The sequence below is a fragment of the Pseudophryne corroboree genome, chromosome 4 (genome assembly GCF_028390025.1).
Source record: "Pseudophryne corroboree isolate aPseCor3 chromosome 4, aPseCor3.hap2, whole genome shotgun sequence".
In the NCBI taxonomy this organism is placed as follows: domain Eukaryota; kingdom Metazoa; phylum Chordata; class Amphibia; order Anura; family Myobatrachidae; genus Pseudophryne; species Pseudophryne corroboree.
In genome coordinates, this window is record NC_086447.1 from 717,033,221 (window position 1) to 717,055,655 (window position 22,435).

At 48.2% G+C, this 22,435-nt stretch overlaps 1 long non-coding RNA gene across 1 annotated transcript in view; it reads left to right on the plus strand.

Annotated features, from left to right (window-relative positions):
• The first annotated feature begins 1,491 nt into the window (after positions 1–1,491).
• The window catches only part of LOC134911713 (uncharacterized), a 30,108-nt gene continuing 9,164 nt past the window's right edge, over positions 1,492–22,435 (plus strand). The window contains exons 1-2 of the long non-coding RNA XR_010176789.1: positions 1,492–1,716; positions 2,072–2,178. This is a non-coding gene — a long non-coding RNA (uncharacterized LOC134911713). The remainder of the gene's footprint in view (positions 1,717–2,071; positions 2,179–22,435) is intronic.

Genomic DNA, 22,435 nt, shown 5'->3' on the forward strand with positions numbered 1-22,435 from the left:
GACCAGTGACCACCAGTATTATACGATGTCTGCCTGAAAAACGCTCCATATCTGTGCTCAGTGTGCTGCATATATCTGTGCTCACACTGCTTTATTGTGGGGACTGGGGACCAGCAGTATTATATAGGAGGAGTACAGTGCAGAGATTTGCTGACCAGTGACCACCAGTGTTATACGTTCTCTGCCTGAAAAACGCTCCATATCTGTGCTCAGTGTGCTGCATATATCTGTGCTCACACTGCTTTATTGTGGGGACTGGGGACCACCAGTATATAATATTGGAGGAGTACAGTGCAGAGTTTTGCTGACCAGTGACCACCAGTATTATATGTTCTCTGCCTGAAAAACGCTCCATATCTGTGCTCAGTGTGCTGCATATATCTGTGCTCACACTGCTTTATTGTGGGGACTGGGGACCACCAGTATATTATATAGGAGGAGTACAGTACAGAGTTTTGCTGACCAGTGACCACCAGTATTATACGTTCTCTGCCTGAAAAACGCTCCATATCTGTTCTCAGTGTGCTGCATATATCTGTGCTCACACTGCTTTATTGTGGGGACTGGGGACCACCAGTATATTATGTAGGAGGAGTACAGTGCAGAGTTTTGCTGACCAGTGACCACCAGTATTATACGTTCTCTGCCTGAAAAACGCTCCATATCTGTGCTCAGTGTGCTGCATATATCTGTGCTCACACTGCTTTATTGTGGGGACTGGGGACCACCAGTATATTATATAGGAGGAGTACAGTGCAGAGTTTTGCTGACCAGTGACCACCAGTATTATACGTTCTCTGCCTGAAAAACGCTCCATATCTGTGCTCATTGTGCTGCATATATCTGTGCTCACACTGCTTTATTGTGGGGACTGGGGACCACCAGTATTATATAGGAGGAGTACAGTGCAGAGTTTTGCTGACCAGTGACCAGTGACCACCAGTATTATACGTTCTCTGCCTGAAAAACGCTCCATATCTGTGCTCAGTGTGCTGCATATATCTGTGCTCACACTGCTTTATTGTGGGGACTGGGGACCACCAGTATTATATAGGAGGAGTACAGTGCAGAGTTTTGCTGACCAGTGACCTGTGACCACCAGTATTATACGTTCTCTGCCTGAAAAACGCTCCATATCTGTGCTGCATTGTAGTATATAGTAGGAGTACAGTGCATAATTTTGCTGACCACCAGTATATAATATATAGCAGTACAGTACAGAAGGCCACTGCTCTACCTACCTCTGTGTCGTCAATTATAGTATCCATCCATACCTGTGGTGCATTTCAGTTTTGCACAGTTTGCTGACCACCAGTATATAATATATAGCAGTACGGTACAGTAGGCCACTGGTCTACCTACCTCTGTGTCGTCAAGTATACTATCCATCCATACCTGTGGTGCATTTCAGTTTTGCACAGTTTGCTGACCACCAGTATATAATATATAGCAGTACCAGGGGCGGAACTGTGGGAGGCAGTGGAGTCGGCTGCCGCCGGGCTCCTGACCACAAGGGGGCGCATCTCCTCCACTGTCTCCCGCAGCCTGAGAACTGCGCTGCTATTGTGGACGGAGGAGCAGTCACTGACACGGAAGCTGCCTCCTGTAGGGAGAGATGGCACTGGCTGCAGCTAGGGGGAGCTCCAGAGCACAGCTCCTCTTCTAGCCAGCCGAGGGAAGCTCTCTGCTCCGTCAGCCTGATGATGAAAGCCAAAGGTAGACACTGTGTGGGGGGTAGGGGAGAGGTGTATTTGGGGGGAAGCACTGTGTTTTGTGTGTGCTTGTTTTTAAGTGAGGTGTGTGTGTGTTTTTAATGAAAGTTGTGCATTCAAGTAAAAGGCATGTGTGTGAGTGATGTGTGTGTGTGTAAGTGAGAGACATGTGTATGTAAGTGAGAGGCATGTATGTGTGTGTAAGTGGGAGGCATGTGTATGTAAGAGAGACTTGTGTGTGTAAGTGAAAGAGACGTGTGTGTGTGTGTGTGTGTGTGTGTGTTTAAGTGAATGAGGCGTTTGTGTTTTTTTTATATATATATCTAGTGTTCACGCTAGGTGTCTGCACCTTTTTTTAGACAGATGAATCCCACCCTGCCCGTTTTTGTGCGCCCTACCAACCCGCCGTTTTCTGCCTGCCGTACCCCGCCACGCCGCCAGACCCAGCCGTGCGCCGCCGGACCCGGTAAGCACATGAGAGTCCCCCTGGGCTAAATTAACCTTGTAAGTATTTTGCAGCTGTAAACTTCAATCTCAGTGCTCTCTACCTGGTGCAGTGTGCCTCAGTGCTCTCTACCTGGTGCAGTGTGCCTCAGTGCTCTCTACCTGGTGCAGTGTGCCTCAGTGCTCTCTACCTGGTGCAGTGTGCCTCAGTGCTCTCTACCTGGTGCAGTGTGCCTCAGTGCTCTCTACCTGGTGCAGTGTGCCTCAGTGCTCTCTACCTGGTGCAGTGTGCCTCAGTGCTCTCTACCTGGCGCAATGTGTATAACGTGCTCTATCTGTCGCAGTGTGTAGGATGTTCTATCTGGTGCAATGTGTATTAGGTGCACTACCGTGTGGTGTAATGTGAATTGCCACTATTATGAAACAACGCCGCTAGCTTTTTGGAGCGCGCCTTCGGCGCGGACTGTCCATGTTTTGGCCCATAGGTATGGGAGCACCAAGCATTATAGTATGTACCTAAGTTTGCCCATCCCTCCCCGTGATCAGCACCCTGCCGTAAAAAAAATCCTACAGTGAACACTAATTATATCGGCACACCACTGCGCCAAAGCATCTCCATCGAGACCTGCTGGCGGGTGAGGGAGCACTGTAGGTGTACTATAATGGTATGCTGGTGTCTGTTTTATTGTAATAACTGACTTGGTGTGCATCCACTTTGTATGTGTATCTATATTACTACTGGGAAAGGTACCTGAGCACGCTGCTACTGTTCACCCTTAGTGCCGGATAGCTACATATGGTATGTGTGTGTATGTGTATATGTAGGGGGGCACCAACATTTATCATGCCTCCGGGCGACTGGGACGAACTTACGCCACTGAGCAGTACGGTACAGAAGGCCACTGCTCTACCTACCTCTGTGTCGTCAAGTATACTATCCATCCATACCTGTGGTGCATTTCAGTTGTGCGCAGTATATATAGTAGTAGGCCATTGCTATTGATACTGGCATATAATTCCACACATTAAAAAATGGAGAACAAAAATGTGGAGGGTAAAATAGGGAAGGATCAAGATCCACTTCCACCTCGTGCTGAAGCTGCAGCCACTAGTCATGGCCGAGACGATGAAATGCCATCAACGTCGTCTGCCAAGGCCGATGCACAATGTCATAGTAGAGAGCATGTAAAATCCAAAAAAATAAAGCTCAGTAAAATGACCCAAAAATCTAAATCAAAATCGTCTGAGGAGAAGCGTAAACTTGCCAATGTGCCATTTACGACACGGAGTGGCAAGGAACGGCTGAGGCCCTGGCCTATGTTCAAGGCTAGTGGTTCAGCTTCACCTGAGGATTGAAGCACTCATCCTCATGCTAGAAAACTTAAAAGAGTTAAGATGGCAAAAGCACAGCAAAGAACTGTGCGTTCTTCTAAATCACAAATCCCCAAGGAGAGTCCAATTGTGTCGGTTGCGATGCCTGCACCTCTTTTTTCTTTAATTTTTCTTTGCATCATGTGCTGTTTGGGGACTATTTTTGGAAGTGCCATCCTGTCTGACACTGCAGTGCCACTCCTAGATGGGCCAGGTGTTTGTGTCGGCCACTTGGGTCGCTTAGCTTAGTCACACAGCTACCTCATTGCGCCTCTTTTTTTCTTTGCATCATGTGCTGTTTGGGGACTATTTTTTTGAAGTGCCATCCTGCCTGACACTGCAGTGCCACTCCTAGATGAGCCAGGTGTTTGTGTCGGCCACTTGGGTCGCTTAGCTTAGCCATCCAGCGACCTTGGTGCACCTCTTTTTTTCTTTGCATCATGTGCTGTTTGGGGACTAATTTTTTGAAGTGCCATCCTGTCTGACACTGCAGTGCCACTCCTAGATGGGCCAGGTGTTTGTGTCGGCCACTTGTGTCGCTTAGCTTAGTCATCCAGCGACCTCGGTGCAAATTTTAGGACTAAAAATAATATTGTGAGGTGTTCAGAATAGACTGAAAATGAGTGGAAATTATGGTTATTGAGGTTAATAATACTATGGGATCAAAATGACCCCCAAATTCTATGATTTAAGCTGTTTTTGAGGGGTTTTTGTAAAAAAAAAACGAATCCAAAACACAACCGAATCCGACAAAAAAATTTCAGGGAGGTTTTGCCAAAACGCGTCTGAATCCAAAACACGGCCGCAGAACCGAATCCAAAACCAAATCACAAAACCAGAAAAATGTCCGGTGCACATCACTAAAAATAACCCACCCAAATCTAGCTCTCTCTGCAAATGTTATATCTGCCCCCCCCCCTGCAGTGCACATGGTTTTGCCCAATTGCTAACAAACTTGCTGCTGCGATCAACTCAGAATTACCCCCTATATTCTGTATCCTGGGCTAGGTGCGTTTGGGTCATACAATATACTGTAGTGTGCACAGAGTTTATTTATAGCCTATATAAGTATATATATTACTCCTGTGTTACAGTCACATTATACCCTGTTTTATTCCACAGGTTATTGTGTTTGTCTGGCTATATAATCATACTGCATAGGTCCAATTGTTTACATTGTTCAGTGCTAAATAAAAAAGGGCACCAAATCTGCGGAGGCTCCTGCAACATGCAGAGCATGCTCAGTGGATTTATCAGAGGGGGAATCATTGCATGAGGGTCTATGTACTGCTTGTCATGCACCTCCCAGTCAGTCCGCAGCTCCTCAGAAGTCAGAAGCCCCCATGGGCAGCACTTGGTACTCTAGTGTAGCGCCTTGCACCCCCTATGGGGCCACCGTTGCCATTACCTCCACAAATTGTCCCTATGGTTAATCCACCTTTGGCGGAAAAATTGGCTAATCAACTGCAGCAACTAAATCAGTCTCTGGTTAGACAGAAATCTACCTCACTCCCGATCCCTGGTCCTTCTAAGAGGGCTGCTTACTCCTCACAGTCTACAAACCTCTCTGATGTCTCATCTGAAGAGTAAGGGGAGCATACGGTCCTGTTTGACACTGAATCCTCTGTTAGTGACGAGGAATCTTCCTTACTAATAGATGTCCCTGCCCTGGTGGTTGCCCTTAAGCATATCCTTCAAATCACAGATGAGGAGGATTCCACCACTGGTGCAAAAAAAAACTGATAAGTTTAAACAGCAGAAGGTGGTTAAAAAAACAGTATTACCCCATTCTGATCATTTAGTGAACATCAGACGGGAACCTTGGTCAAATCCAGGGAAGAAATTCCATATTCCCAAACGGACTTTGGCTCACTATCCTCTCCCTGCAGAGTTGTGTAACAAAAGGGAGACTCCACCACCAGTGGATTCTCATCTCACCCACCTAGTGGTGTCATCCACTCTGCCTGCCACCATTGTCAACAGATGAGACAACAGATAAGCGTTTTGAGTGATGCCTGAAATCTCTATACTCACTTACAGGGCCTATTCATAGACCCACTATAGCTGCCTCTTGGGCTGCAAAAGGTATTGAGGCGAGGGTTCAGGTGTTAGAAGAAGAGCTGCCCGATGATATCTCTGACAATGCCAGACAATACCTGTCTCATATTACCAATGCTTCTTATTACATTTAAGAAGCGTCCTCTGAGGCGGGTGCCCTGGCGTCCAATGTGTCGGCTACATCTGTCCTGGCACAACGCATTCTGTGGTTGAGGTCGTGGAAAATGGACTTGGACTCCAAAAAGATGCTGGAAGTCCTCCCCTTCACTGGGGACATTTTGTTTGGGGAAGACCTAAATAAAATTGTGTCTGAATTAGCAGCTGCTGACACAGCTTTGCCCCCCTCACGACTAATCCTTCTCAGGAGGCAAAAAGTACCACTTTTCGTTCCTTTCGGCCTCAAGGGTAAGCGAAAGGTAAGACAATCCTGAGACAATCTCGCGTTTCCAAAAAATCCAAGCCCAAGATGAAGCAGTCTTGGGCAGCCCGTCAGCCTGCTGCAAAACATGACAAGCCTGCTGCATGATGGGGCGGGACTCCCCCTGGGGGACCCCAGGGTGGGTGACCAACTTCTATAGTTCGCCCAGGTCTGGCTCACGACCACTTCAGATAATGCTTGGGTACTGGAAGCTGTCTCTCACGGGTACGCTGGCTCATTCAAGAGACGTCCACCTCACCAGTTCTGCACAAAGGCTCTCCCGTCGGACACATTGAAAGTGCAGGCTCTACAAACGGTTGTAAGCTCCCTACTGTATACTGGAGTGGTTGTGCCGGTACCTCAGTCCCAGAGGGGCAGAGGTTATTACTCGACCCTGTTTCTAGTCCCGAAACCCAATGGGTCCTACCAGCCTATACTCAACCTCAAAACATTGAACAAGTTTGTCAAGTCTCATATGGAAACGCTGCGCTCAATAGTGCTTGCTATGGAATCCGGAGACTATATGGTATCCCTGGATATACAGGATGCATATCTGCATATTCCTATTGCCATCTCGCATCAGCAGTTCCTGCTGTTTGCTATTGGCGACCTTCACTACCAATTCCAGGCTCTGGCATTTGGACTGGCTACGGCTTTTCGGATCTTCACCAAGGCCATGGCCGTGATGATGGCCCACCTCCGTCATGAGAGAATCAGAATCCTCCCGTACTTAGATGACCTACTGATTCTGGCAAGTTCACACAAAGTCCTCCTCAGTTTTCTACAACTGATGGTACTTTCCTACAAGCAAACGGGTGGCTAATAAATTGGAAGAAGTCCTCGCTGGTCCCAGATCAGAGCATGGTGCACCTAGGGGCATTCTAGGATACACACAGTCAGAGACTGTTCCTGTCTTCAGACTAAGTCCTGAAACTTCAGGACAGGATAAGGCGCTTTACTTCAGCACCCCAGAGTGTCGATACACTCGGTGATGCACTTACTTGGCCTGATGGTGTCGGTATGCTCAACGCTCAATTTCACTCTCGTCTCTCTGCAACGGTTGATCCTATCCAAGTGGGATGGCCTACCTCATCGGATCAGGTACCAAATGGTCTCTTTGACTCCGGAAGTTCGTCAGGCCTGTTCAGGTACAATCAGACAATGCCACCACTGTGGCATACATAAACCATCAAGGCGGCACTCAAAGCCGCATGGCAATGTTGGAATTGTCAAAAATCCTCTGTTGGGCAGAACGCCATCTGCCAGCCATATCAGCAGTATTCATTCCAGGCGTCCCGAACTGGGAAGCAGACTTCCTCAGTCGCCAGCACGTTCACTCAGGAGAGTGGAGCCTTCATCCAGAAGTCTTCCACCTCCTGGTGGACAGGCGGGGCCTACCAGACGTGGACCTCATGGCGTCTCGACACAATCACAAGGTTCCGATCTTCGGATCAAGAACCATGGATCCTCAGGCAGCATTCGTGGACGCACTGGTGGTTACGTGGAACTTTCAGCTGTCTTATATGTTCTCCCTGGTGTCACTCCTGCCCAGGGTACTGTGGAAGTTCAAGCAAGAATGAGGAATGCTAATTCTAGTCGCTACTGCGTGGCCCAGACGGCATTGGTTCTCAGAGCTGCAGGATCTATCGACAGAGCGTCCTCTTCTACTTCCTCAGCGTCAAGACCTCCTCGTATAGAGCCCTTGTCTCTACCCGGACCTGACCAGACTGGCTTTGACAGCGTGGCTTTTGAAGCATCACTCCTGAGGGCCAAAGGATTTACTGAGGCGGTTATTCAGACTATGCTGAAGGCACGCAAACGGCTTTTGCCCGGATTTATTACCGGGTTTGGCATTCTTACTTCACCTGGTGTGCTGATAAGAATTATGACGCTTATAGATTCAGTACTTTAAAGATTCTGACTTTTCTTCGTCTGGCCTCCCTCAAGGTTCACATTTCTGCCTTGTTGATATGGTTTCATCGCAAGATTGCCTCTATACCTGATGTTCATACATTCACTCACGGTGTTCTACGTATTCAGCCTCCCTATGTCCTTCCAGTGGCTCCATGGGACCTGTCTATTGTGTTGAAAGCCCTTCAAGAGTCTCCCTTCGAACCTCTTGAATCGGTGGACCTTAAATGGCTCACGGCTAAGGTCCAATTCTTGATGGCTATTGCCTCTGCAAGAAGGGTCTCAAACTTAGGCGCTTTGTCCTGTCGTCTGCCTTTTCTGATTTTCCATTGTGACAGGGTGGTTCTCCGAACCAGGCCTGGTTATTTGCCTAAGGTGGTGTTATCTTTTCACCTGAACCAAGAGATAGTGTTCCCAGCCTTTATCTCTTCTAACTTGTCGGCTTAAGAAAGGTCTTTAAATGTGGTTAGGGCTCTCCGTGTCTATGTGGACAGGACTGCTTCTATTAGATGGTCTGATGCCCTATTTGTCCTGTTTGGATTCCACAAACGTGGCTGGCCTTTGAATAAGCAAACCATGGCCAGATGGATTAGAATGGTGATTGCACATACTTATGAGCAAGCTGGTCTTCCAATTCCTGCTTCAATTAAAGCTCATTTTACCTGGTCTGTTGGACCTTCTTGGGCGGCCCTCCGTGGCGTGTCTGCAGAACAATTGTGCAAGGCGGCTACATGGTCCCCAGTGAACACGTTTCTTAGTTTCCATGCCTTTGATACCTTTGTCTCCCAGGATGCTTCCTTTGGACGCCGGGTTCTCACATCCGCTAAGGCGCGTCCCCTCCCTTGAGGAACTACTTTAGGACATCCACGATGTTTCTTTGTGGAAACCAATGTACAGTACCTTGCTGCAGAGCAGGAGAGTTATGGTAGTCTTACCATTGTTAACTCTCTTTCTGCAAAGTACATTGGGTTCCACAGAGAAACATCGGGTGTAGAGTGGATCTGGATCCAGAGGCACCAACAGGTAAAGGTTTAGCTGTCCCAGGATGCATAGGGGCCTCATCTATAACCCCGCTTCCAGGCACCGTGAGCTCAGTTTTGTTAACGTTAATGTTTAAGGTAGCCTAGCTGCAAAGGCAGATTGCTACCCACCATGTTTTGTGTTGCAGCGGCTGCGTGTGATGTGACGCAGCCGTTGCAACCTGCCCCGCAAGAGCCTGCATTGTCTGGACCGCCACCCACACACACCACTGTGACGCCCCTTAAACGCTGCCGCGATGCCCCCTCCCGCTCCGCAAATGCCTCTGCCTGTCAATCAGGCAGAGGCGTTCGCAGTTGTGAGATGCCGTCGCATAAACATGGTCAATGTTGACATCATTTATATGACGACATGATAAATGTCAACATTGTAACTGTCTAATATATCAAGCCCTTTTGATTTATCTGTATATCCAATGGGTCTGCTTCCATGATCTTTGTTCATAGGCACAAATGACGAATGTTTGCATACAGAGCATGATGTGAGTTTACGCTTGAGTCAGATGAAACTTGGTCGGGTCTGTCTTTGTGTGAAGTAGGTTGTTTCAGTACAGGAATGACAATGCGATCGCATGTAACTACCCTGATGTGCAGCTAAAGCTCTGTGTGATGAGTCATGCGTACTCCCCCCTCCCCCTACACCCATCCCACCCTGCACTGCTCCTCCCCCAAACGCACCCTCCCCTGCACCCACCCCTCCCCCACGGACAGCACCTCCAGACCCCCTCCTTCATCCGCGGACCCCAGCACCCGCCCCTCCCCCACTAGCAGCATCTACTTACCCCTTCCTCATCTGCACCCCCCCACTCCCCTCCCCCACTTGCAGCACCTCCTGGAACCCCTCCCCCATACGTGTCTCCACTGCAACCGCCCCTCCCCCACCCGCGGCACTCCCGCACCTGCCCCTCTCCCACCCGTGGCAACCCCGCAACCGCACCTCCCCAATCCCGGTCCCCTCCCCCATCCGCGTCTCCCACGCACCTGCCATCCCCCAACCACAGCACTTACTAGGTGATTCATCGTGCCCTGCGTGCAATGTTCGCGCCGTCTCAAGGGGCTACGGCCCCTTAACCATCCAGCACCCTTTGTCCGTGCAATTTTTAACCACTCACAAAATTATGATTGGAGGTAATACTCCATATAATCAAAATTAATAATTCAAGGACGTGCAAGGGTTAAAGGGGCATAGCCCCTTGTGACAGTGTGAAGAGCGCCCACAGGGCGCGATGAATCACCTAGTTCAATATAATAGTGGTGCTCTAAAGGATTGCAAACTGATATAGTGATAAATTGGGAGGGCAAAGAAGCACAAGACACTTGTAAGAGGGCCAAAGCTTGTCACAGCAAGACCAGAGCTTGAAGTTCAAGGTGGGGCAGATGATATGGAAGGCTTCACAAGCCCTCCTCCTATCTATACCTCAATAAAACTAGCCCCCCCCTATGCAGACAACACCCACACAGTACTGGCCGCACCTCCACATCGCTAATCACATGGCTGCAATAACACACAATAGGCCCTTCAAAAAGTTCAGCTCCAGGCCCATATGGACCTTAATCTGGCACTACATATGTCTACCATATGCCTTTAAACTACCAAATATAGATTTCATTCAAAGGTCACTGACCTAAAATTGTATTCAAAATAATATATATATATATATATATATATATTTATTTTTAAATATCCTTTGTGTCAGTGAAATTTGTTTTGCCACTCCTATACATAGGCAATCATATATATTTAAAATAATTGACTCGTGTAAAAAAACATTTCAACTTTATTAACAAGGAAACTAGTGAAAAGTTCAAATTTGTTTGAGCAAGAAACCCATTATTTGGGGGCCACTAGTGTCTAATCCTCTGGCCATCTCCACTGTTGGGGTTGGCTAGAATAAGAGTCCAAGGCCACAATTGTCTAATCCACCTGGCCACCCCCACTGTTGGGGGAGGCCAGAATATAAGTCCATGGACACAATTGTCTAATCCTCAGGCCACCCCCACTGTTGTCGGTGGCCAGAAGAGTACAGGGCCATAATTGTCAAATGCTCTGGCCGCCAGAATAAAGGCCCCCATACACAGGTCCGATTTGGCCTATTTTCATCCGATTCTGATGGATCGGGCCGACGGATCGGATGAAAACTGGCCAAATCGTCTGTATTTTGACATGAGGTCGGATCCAATGCGCGTTCCCGTGCGCATCGGATCGGAGTTGGAGATCGGATGTGCTGCACGTCCGACCACCGACTTGGGGCGGGCTCCGGCAGCGGGGAACGGGATCGCATGCGACATGTCACATGGAAAAAGGGCCTCATGCTATATATCACATGCGATCCTGCCACCCGCAAAGCTTCCAGGTAGCTCAAGGGGCATCGGCTGTGATTTCTCCCGTATGAGAAATCGCACCTGTGTATGGCGGCCTTAACCTTCATAGGATGTTTGGGTCTTTTTTGACCCATATCAAATTACACCTTAGATGTATGCTCCATTGCAACACCCTAGGAAGGTTAAGAGTCCAGTTAGGCCTTCATTATTTGGGGGCCACAAATGTCTAATTCTCTGGCCAGTATCCTCTGGGGGTGGCCAGAATAATGTCCATTATAAATACATTGTCTCTCTTTTATTTATAGAAATGTCTCTAGACCAAGAATGAGATTTCATCTCCGGTTTCCTGGACTGATACAAACAACATGAATGTCTCTGTTGTGTGAAATCCTGCGTCTATGCCAAAAAGATCAAGCGTAACCAGGCATATGAAGAGCTTGGCCGCTTCAGCAAGCCATTCCACGATGCAGCCTCTGTCCTCTGGGTATGCAAAAAAAATACAGAACCTGAGGACTGTCTTTCTCAAAGAATATAAAAAGACAGAAGGGTCAAAGAGGTCAGGAACCGGGACCGATGACATATACCAAACTAATCAGTGGTATTATCACCAGTTATTATTTACTGTGAATCCAGTCCAGGCATCTGTTGTCCTCATGGAAGAGGCAGAAGAGGACAGAGCGGAGGCAGTGGATCTGGCTAATCACCTGAAGCATAATCGGTAAGTAGAGGCCCAGCAATCTCAAGTGTCAGAAATTGTCACTGACCTGGATTGGGAGTGTTGTGAACTCGGGGGCTCCTCCGATGGTCGGAAAGAGGAACCACAGCTGGGTCGGAGCAGAGAAGGCCGGATATAGGTTTTCCTCATACAGGACTCTGACAATTATGTTTGATGAAAAAATGCTGAAGAACTTTATTTAGGGAAGGGAGCAATACAGCAACACATGGAAGAAAGAGGACTTGTGGGCAATGTCAAAGGCTACTGAAGAATTTGTGAGCGATGTTTAGAGATACATGAATAAATAACTTGTGAGCGATGGTGAAAGACACTAAAGAATTCGTGAGCGATGTTTAAAGTCACTGGTGAATAAAGAGCTAGTGAGCGATGTTAAAAGACACTGAAGAATTTGTGAGCGATGTTTTAGAGACACCGATGATTGAAGAACTTGTGAGCGATGTTTAAAGACACTGATGATTGAAGAACTTGTGAGCGATGTTTAAAGACACTGATGATTGAAGAACTTGTGAGCGATGATAAAGACACTGATAAATGAAGAACTTGTGAGCGATGATAAAGACACTGATGAATGAAGAACTTGTGAGCGATGTTTAAAGACACTGATGATTGAAGAACTTGTGAGCGATGTTAAAAAGACACTGATGATTGAAGAACTTGTGAGCGATGATAAAGACACTGATAAATGAAGAACTTGTGAGCGATGATAAAGACACTGATGAATGAAGAACTTGTGAGCGATGATAAAAGGCACTGAAGATTTTGTGAGCAATGTTCAAAGACGCTGATGATTGAAGAACTTGGGAGCGCTGTTTAAAGACACTGGAGACTTGGTGAGCGAGCAGAACGATATGCTGGGAAAGTTGACTGGATGCTGGAAACTCTAGGAGATAGCACAGCAGTCACAGGAGCACTGGAGATCACCTCTGGAAAAGCGATGATACTCAGGCGCCGGCGCTCTGCCCGGCATCTGGTTTTGAATCTTCCGCCCTAACAGGATTGGTGGAGCGGTTCTGTGACGCCACCCGCTCCCCGCCCACGTGACGCCGGGTGCAATGGCGGCGCCCACACTCCGGGGAACCGCAGGGAGCAGCGCCAGCCAGACGCTGGGACCCGACGACCGCCGGAGGCGGGGGCCACCAGACGGACCAGCAGACACGCAGGGGTAAGCGCGGTGGCCGCTGCCTCTGGTGTGTGACAGTACCCCCTCCTCCAGGAGTGGCCCCCGGACACTTCCCGGGCTTTGTTGGATGTCTGGAATGGAAGATCCGCACTAGTCGGGGAGCCGTGACTTCAGCAGCTTTGACCCAGCTCCTCTCCTCAGGACCATAACCTTTCCATTCTACCAGATACTGTAGATTCTTGTGAAGATAATGAGAGTCAAGAATAGCTTTAATTTCAAATTCCGTTCCAGCTTCAGTCTCTACAGAGGTTGGGCTAGGAGATTCTGAATGGAATCGATTCAAAACAAGAGGACGAAGGAGAGAGACATGGAAAGAAATTGGTACCCGAAAGTGGGAAGGCAATCCCAATTTGCAGACAACCGGGTTCAGGACTGGCAACACGGGGTAAGGACCAATGAACCTTGGAGCAAACTTCATAGCAGGCACTCTTAAACGGAGATTGCGGGTAGAGAGCCATACCCTGTCACCAACTTTGTATTGGGGAGCTGCCCGTCGCTTCCTATCCGCAAAGAATTTGTAGCGGCCGGAGATTTTCTTGAGGTTAGCATGAACCCTACTCCAGATTTGACTGAAGTGCCGGAGAGTAGAGGCTGCAGCAGGGACATCTTCCGGAGGACAGATGGGTAATTCTGGAACTTAAGGATGGAATCCATAATTAATAAAGAATGGAGACTCACCAGTGGAGGAGTGGTACAGATGATTATGGGCAAACTCGGCCCAGGGTAACAGTTCCACCCAATTGTCTTGCGAAGGAGAGAGATAAACGCGGAGAAAAGTCTCTAAATCTTGATTGACGCGTTCAGTTTGCCCATTGGTTTGAGGATGGTAAGCAGATGAGAACTTGAGCTTTATTTGTAAGGCAGAACAGAGGGCCCTCCAGAACCTTGCCATGAACTGCACCCCCCGATCAGAGACTATCTCCTGAGGTAACCCGTGCAGGCGGAAGTGTTCACGAATGAATAATGAAGCCAACTTGGGAGCTGACGGTAACCCGGTCAATGGAATAAAATGTGCCATTTTAGAAAAGCGGTCAATAATCACCCAGATGGTATTATGACCCTTGGAGAAGGGTAATTCGGTAACAAAGTCCATCGAAATATGGGTCCAAGGTCTCTTAGGAATGGACAGTGGATGAAGCAACCCCGCAGGAGGCAGACGAAGAGTTTTGTGCTGAGCACATTGAGGACATGAGTTGACATAATCCTGTATATCCTTCTTCATAGTGTCCCACCAGTATGACCTTCGTAGAAATTCCCAAATTTTTTGAACTCCAGGATGACCGGAAAACTTGGAGATATGAGCCCACTGCAACAGCTTCGGTCGAAATTTAGCTGGTACAGACATTCTCCCAGGAGGAGGACCCAGAGTGGTAGGAGCTGCCGAAATAGAGACTGGACTGAGAATTAAAGCCTTTTCAACTGAATTTTCTTCATCCGAGGCCGTTAAGGAACGAGATAGAGCATCAGCCTTAGTGTTAAAAGTCCCGGCTCGGTACTTAATGATGAACGAGAAACGAGTGAAGAAGAGCGCCCATCTAGCTTGACGGGGATTCAAGCACTGGGCCGTCTTGAGATACAGCAAGTTCTTGTGATCGGTGTAAATTGTAATTAGATGTTTAGCACCTTCCATTAAGTACCTCAATTCTTCTAGGGCAGACTTTATCGCCAAAAGTTCCTGGTCTCCAATGGTGTAGTTTCGTTCAGCGGGAGAGAACTTGCGAGAATGGAAACCACATGGATGTAACTTCCCATCAGAGGAGCACTGGGAAAGTATGGCACCGATGCCTACCGAGGAAGCATCGACCTCCAAGAAGAATGGTTTTGAAAAATTCAGTTGCTGGAGTACCGGAGCGGACATAAAGGCTGCTTTCAACCGGGCGAACGCTGCTACCGCTTCAGAAGACCAGTGACTTGGGTCAGACCCCTTTTTGGTTAGGGCAGTAATAGGTAAAACAATGGTAAAGAATCCCTTTATGAATTTCCGGTAGTAATTTGCAAAACCCAGAAATCTTTGTACCGCTTTGAAGGAGAGAGGCTGAGTCCAGTCCCGAATGGCAGTGAGTTTTTCCGGATCCATGCGGAGCTCCGTACCTGAGATGACATGGCCAAGAAATGGAATTGAAGGGACCTCAAAGGTACATTTGGAAATCTTGCCGTAGAGATGATTCCTTCGTAGGCGAAGAAGTACTTCCTTGACCTGTACTCTGTGCTCTGTGAGATTCTTAGAAAATATCAGAATGTCATCCAAATATACCACTACGCTTAGGTATAACATATCTCGGAATATCTCATTCACAAATCCCTGGAAAACGGCAGGGGCATTGCTGAGGCCAAACGGTATTACCAAATATTCATAATGCCCGTCCCTTGTATTGAAGGCCGTCTTCCATTCGTCCCCCTGTCGGATGCGTATCAAATTATAGGCTCCCCTTAAATCGAGCTTAGTGAAGACGTGGGCTCCGCGAACCCTATCAAATAGCTCCGTGATGAGCGGCAAAGGGTATTTGTTCTTAACGGTGATATCGTTTAAGCCCCGATAGTTAATACATGGTCTTAACCCTCCGTCCTTCTTCTTCACAAAAAAGAAACCTGCTCCCGCCGGGGAGGTAGAGGGGCGAATGAATCCTTTCAGCAAATTAGACTTGATGTAGTCCGATATAGCTTGGGTCTCGGGTAATGACAAGGGGTAAGTACGTCCCCGGGGTGGCATTTTCCCTGGGATGAGCTCAATGGGACAGTCCCAGGGTCTATGGGGTGGTAACTGATCGGCCGCCTGTTCCGAAAAGATGTCTGTGAACTCCCGATAGACCTCCGGAATGAGCTCTTCATCCGACTTGGAAGATATCCGGAGCAGGTAGACAGGAGTGAGACAATTAGAATGACAAAAAGAACTCCAGGACAGTATTTGTGACGACTTCCAGTCGACGTGAGGGTTGTGAATTTTAAGCCATGGAAGACCTAGAACCAGATCGTGGGGCATCTCCAGAATCACTAGGAACTCCAGATGTTCTTGATGCAGAGCTCCCACCTGCAGCTTGATTGGCACTGTGCGACTGGTAATAAGACCATTAGAAATTTGGGTACCATTGATGGCGGTCAACGTAATAGGCCGTTTGACAGACTGTAACTGTAAACCTAAGTTCTGGACACAAGAAAGGGAAACAAAATTCCCTGCAGCCCCAGAGTCCAGCAAAGCTTTAACAGGTTTGGCTATTGACTCAGGAAACAGAGACACGGAGAGTAAACAGTCCACTGTCGGAGAAGGTTTAGATGTAATTCCTAACTCGACTCCTCCGGAACAAGCTAGGACTGCCCGTTTCCTGGACGGGACTTGCAGAACTTGAGAAAATGATCCGCGGCTCCACAGTAGAGGCAGAGTCTACCCTCACGACGTCGCTGTCGTTCTTCCGGGGACAGCCGAGATCGATTGATTTGCATGGGTTCGTCTGGACCTGGAGTAACCGTTTGCTTAGACGGGAGAGACCGGAATCTGGATCGATCTGACCGACTACGTTCGCCACCTCGTTCCTGCATGCGAAGATCCACCTTTACACAGAGTGAGATCAACTGTTCTAAGGAATCTGGCAGATCCCTAGTGATCAGTTCGTCCTTTAGGCGGTCGGAGAGCCTGTTCCAAAAAGCAGCCCGGAGAGCATCATTATTCCAGCGTAGTTCTGAAGCTATGGTCTGGAAATGAATCACATACTGCCCCACTGAACGGGAGCCTTGTCGTACTCGGAGCAAGTCTGAAGAAGCAGCGGTCGTTCTGCCGGGCTCATCAAAGATCCTTCGAAATGACGCAATGAAATTGGTGTAACTAGAAACCAAAGGGTCAGATCGCTCCCACAATGGTGACACCCAATCCAACGCTGAACCTTCCAGCAAGGAAATAATGTACGCCACCTTGGACCGATCCGTGGGGAAGTTGTGCAAAAGAAGTTCAAAATGCACCTCGCATTGGTTGAGAAAACCACGGCAATTCTTTGGATTCCCATTATAGCGAGAGGGAGTGGGAAGCTGAAGGCGTGACCTAGTTCCAGACAAGGATTGAACATTACTAGGGACAACCACTGGAGCGGGCACTGGAGCTGGAACTACTGAAGCCAGAGAAGCCTGAATTTGATCCAGCCGGCCGGATAATTCCTGGAGATACTGCATCACCTGGCTCTGTGCAGCCTCCTGACTCTGAACTCGGGAAACCAAGTCCTGGATGGCGCTTGCCTCTGGGTTCCGATCCCCCGGGTCCATGAGGCCTGAGTATACTGTCACTGACCTGGATTGGGAGTGTTGTGAACTCGGGGGCTCCTCCGATGGTCGGGAAGAGGAACCACAGCTGGGTCGGAGCAGAGAAGGCCGGATATAGGTTTTCCTCATACAGGACTCTGACAATTATGTTTGATGATAAAATTCTGAAGAACTTTATTTAGGGAAGGGAGCAATACAGCAACACATGGAAGAAAGAGGACTTGTGGGCAATGTCAAAGGCTACTGAAGAATTTGTGAGCGATGTTTAGAGATACATGAATAAAGAACTTGTGAGCGATAGTGAAAGACACTAAAGAATTTGTGAGCGATGTTTAAAGTCACTGGTGAATGAAGAGCTAGTGAGCGATGTTAAAAGACACTGAAGAATTTGTGATCGATGTTTTAGAGACACCGATGATTGAAGAACTTGTGAGCGATGTTTAAAGACACTGATGATTGAAGAACTTGTGAGCGATGTTTAAAGACACTGATGATTGAAGAACTTGTGAGCGATGTTAAAAAGACACTGATGATTGAAGAACTTGTGAGCAATGATAAAGACACTGATAAATGAAGAACTTGTGAGCGATGATAAAGACACTGATGAATGAAGAACTTGTGAGCGATGTTTAAAGACACTGATGATTGAAGAACTTGTAAGCGATGTTAAAAAGACACTGATGATTGAAGAACTTGTGAGCGATGTTAAAAAGACACTGATGATTGAAGAACTTGTGAGCGATGATAAAGACACTGATAAATGAAGAACTTGTGAGCGATGATAAAGACACTGATGAATGAAGAACTTGTGAGCGATGATAAAAGGCACTGAAGATTTTGTGAGCAATGTTCAAAGACGCTGATGATTGAAGAACTTGGGAGCGCTGTTTAAAGACACTGGAGACTTGGTGAGCGAGCAGAACGATATGCTGGGAAAGTTGACTGGATGCTGGAAACTCTAGGAGATAGCACAGCGGTCACAGGAGCACTGGAGATCACCTCTAGAAAAGCAACGATACTCAGGCGCCGGAGCTCTGCCTGGCATCTGGTTTTGAATCTCCCGCCCTAACAGGATTGGTGGAGCGGCTCTGTGACGCCACCCGCTTCCCGCCCACGTGACGCTGGGTGCAATGGCGGCGCCCACACTCCGGGGTACCGCCGGGAGCAGCGCCAGCCAGACGCCGGGACCCGACGACCGCCGGAGGCGGGGGCCTCCAGACGGACCAGCAGACACACAGGGGTAAGCGCGGCGGCCGCTGCCTCTGGTGTGTGACAGAAATTACACAATTGTTCCAGAGTCCGCTCCAGTTCCCCTTCAGTTTTCCGCATATACTCCTCCCGCCACGGCACCAGTCTGTCTCCATTGAAGTAGGCCATATATTCGTCTCCGTTTTGGCCAGAGCACTCCCAGTTTCTGCCTCTGGTTGTAACGCCACTGAGGGAACTGAGCAACCTCCTCCGGATGGTCTAGGTCTTCCACCACAGTTGTGCCTAATGTCCTTTGCTGGGTGGCTTTCTTCTGCAGGAAATTGTGCAGGACACAGCATGCAGTGACGACCCAGTCAATCTTCTCCACCTTTAAATGAATTGCGGTCTGAAAGATCTGGAATCGGTTGTTCAAGATCCCAAAGGCGTTCTCAACAATACGCCTTGCCTGAGACAGGCGGAATTGAAGACCCGCTTTTCTTTACTAAGGGCCCTTTGCGGGAATGGCTTCATGACATTCTCATGAAGGGCAAAGGCCTCGTCAGCAATAAAGACAAAGTTTAGGCCATGTTTCGTTGCCTCTCGAGACCACAAATGCCGGGTCTTGGTGGTGTGCTGGTCGTAGAATGCCGTGTTCTTTAATGAGCCACCGTCAGAAGTAAGGCTGTTCTTCCCCACATCTAAAACAGAAACACGTAGTTGGCATTCACCACCGCCATTAGACCCACACTGAAGTACCCCTTGTAGTTATAGTAGTACGACCCGCTGTTAGCAGGTTGGGTAATACGAATATTCTTGCCATCAATAGCTCGTCCGCAGTTAGGAAACTGCCAACGGCTGTCAAATTGATCCCCAATGGCTATCCACTCTTCCATGATTGTAAGGCACTGTAAAAGAAATAATAAGATTTTACTTACCGATAAATCTATTTCTCGTAGTCCGTAGTGGATGCTGGGGACTCCGTCAGGACCATGGGGATATAGCGGCTCCGCAGGAGACAGGGCACAATAATAAAAGCTTTAGGATCAGGTGGTGTGCACTGGCTCCTCCCCCTATGACCCTCCTCCAAGCCTCAGTTAGGATACTGTGCCCGGACGAGCGTGCATAATAAGGAAGGATATTGAATCCCGGGTAAGACTCATACCAGCCACACCAATCACACCGTACAACCTGTGATCTGAACCCAGTTAACAGTATGATAACAACGAAGGAGCCTCTGAAAAGATGGCTCACAACAAGAATAACCCGATTTTTGTAACAATAACTATGTACAAGTATTGCAGACAATCCGCACTTGGGATGGGCGCCCAGCATCCACTACGGACTACGAGAAATAGATTTATCGGTAAGTAAAATCTTATTTTCTCTGACGTCCTAGTGGATGCTGGGGACTCCGTCAGGACCATGGGGATTATACCAAAGCTCCCAAACGGGCAGGAGAGTGCGGATGACCCTGCAGCACCGAATGAGAGAACTCCATGTCCTCCTCAGCCAGGGTATCAAATTTGTAGAATTTAGCAAACGTGTTTTCCCCTGACCAAGTAACTGCTCGGCAAAGTTGTAAAGCCGAGACCCCTCGGGCAGTCGCCCAAGATGAGCCCCCTTCCTTTTGGAATGGGCTTTTACCGATTTTGGCTGTGGCAGGCCTGCCACAGAATGTGTAAACTGAATTGTATTACAAATCCAGCGAGCAATCGTCTGCTTAGAAGCAGGAGCACCCATCTTGTTGGGTGCATACAGGCTAAACAGCGAGTCAGATTTTCTGACTCCAGCCTTCCTGGAAACATATTTTTCAGGGCCCTGACAACGTCAAGTAACTTGGAGTCCTCCAAGTCCCTAGTACCCGCAGGTACCACAATAGGTTGGTTCATGTGAAAAACAGAAAACACCTTAAGGAGAAATTGAGGACGAGTCCTCAATTCTGCCCTGTCAGAATGAAAAATTAAGTAAGGGCTTTATATATGATAAAGCCGCCAATTCTGACACACGCCTGGCTGAAGCCAGGGCTAATAGCATCGTCACCTTCCATGTGAGATATTTTAAGTCCACAGTGGTGAGTGGTTCAAACCAATGTGACTTTAGGAAACTCAAAACAACATTGAGATCCCAAGGTGCCACTGGGGCACAAAAGGAGGCTGTATATGCAGTACCCCTTTTACAAACATCTGAACGTCAGGCACTAAAGCCAGTTCTTTCTGGAAGAAATTCGACAGGGCCGAAATTTGAACCTTAATGGACCCTAATTTTAGGCCCATAGACAGTCCTGTTTTCAGGAAATGTAGGAAACGACCCAGTTGGAATTCCTCTGTAGGGGCCTTCTTGGCCCCACACCACGCAACATATCTTCGCCAAATGCGGTGAAAATGTTTTGCGGTTACATCCTTCCTGTCTTCGACCAGGGTAGGGATGACTTCATCTGGAATGCCCTTTCAGGATCCGGCGTTCAACCGCCATGCCGTCAAACGCGGCCGCGGTAAGTCTTGGAACAGACAAGGCCCCTGCTGGAGCAGGTCCTTTCTTAAAGGTAGAGGCCACGGGTCTTCCGTGAACATCTCTTGAAGTTTCGGGTACCAAGTCCTTCTTGGCCAATCCGGAACCACGAGTATCATTCTTACTCATCTCCCTCTTATGATTCTCAGTACTTTTTGTATGAGAGGCATAGGAGGGAACACATACTCTGACTGGTACATCCACAGTGTTACCAGAGCGTCCACCGCTATTGCCTGAGGGTCCCTTGACCTGGCGCAATATCTAGTTTTTTGTTCAGGCGGGACGCCATCATGTCCACCTTTGGTTTTTCACAACGGTTTACAATCATGTGGAAGACTTCCCGATGAAGTCCCCACTCTCCCGGGTGGAGGTCATGCCTGCTGAGGAAGTCTGCTTCCCAGTTTTCCACTCCCGGAATGAACACTGCTGAGAGTGTTATCACATGATTTTTCGCCCAGCGAAGAATCCTTGCAGTTTCTGCCATTTCCCTCCTGCTTCTTGTGCCGCCCTGTCTGTTTACGTGGGCGACTGCCGTGATGTTGTCCCACTGGATCAATACCGGCTGACCTTGAAGCAGAGGTCTTGCTAAGCTTAGAGCATTGTAAATTGCCCTTAGCTCCAGTATATTTATGTGGAGAGAAGTCTCCAGACTCGATCACACTCTCTGGAAATTTTTTCCTTGTGTGACTGCTCCCCAGCCACTCAGGCTGGCATCCGTGGTCACCAGGACCCAGTCCTGAATGCCGAATCTGCGGCCCTTTCATAGATGAGCACTCTGCAGCCACCGCAGAAGAAACACCCTTGTCCTTGGAGACAGGGTTATCCGCTGATGCATCTGAAGATGCGATCCGGACCATTTTTCCAGCAGATCCCACGTAAAGGTTCTTGCGTGAAATCTACCGAATTGGATCGCTTTGTAAGAAACCACCATTTTTCACAGGATCCTTGTGCAATGATGCACTGATACTTTTCCTGGTTTTAGGAGGTTCCTGACTAGCTCGGATAACTCCCTGGCTTTCTTCTCCGGGAGAAAACATCCTTTTCTGGACTGTGTCCAGAATCATCCCTAGGAACAGTAGACGTGTCGTCGGAAAAAACTGCGATTTTGGAATATTTAGAATCCACTCGTGCTGTCGTAGAACTACTTAAGATAGTGCTACTCCGACCTCCAACTGTTCTCTGGACCTTGCCTTTATCAGGAAAGCGTCCATATTTCTTTTAAGAAGAATCATCATTTCGGCCATTACCTTGGTAAAGACCCGGGGTGCCGTGGACAATCCAAACGGCAGCGTCTGAACTGATAGT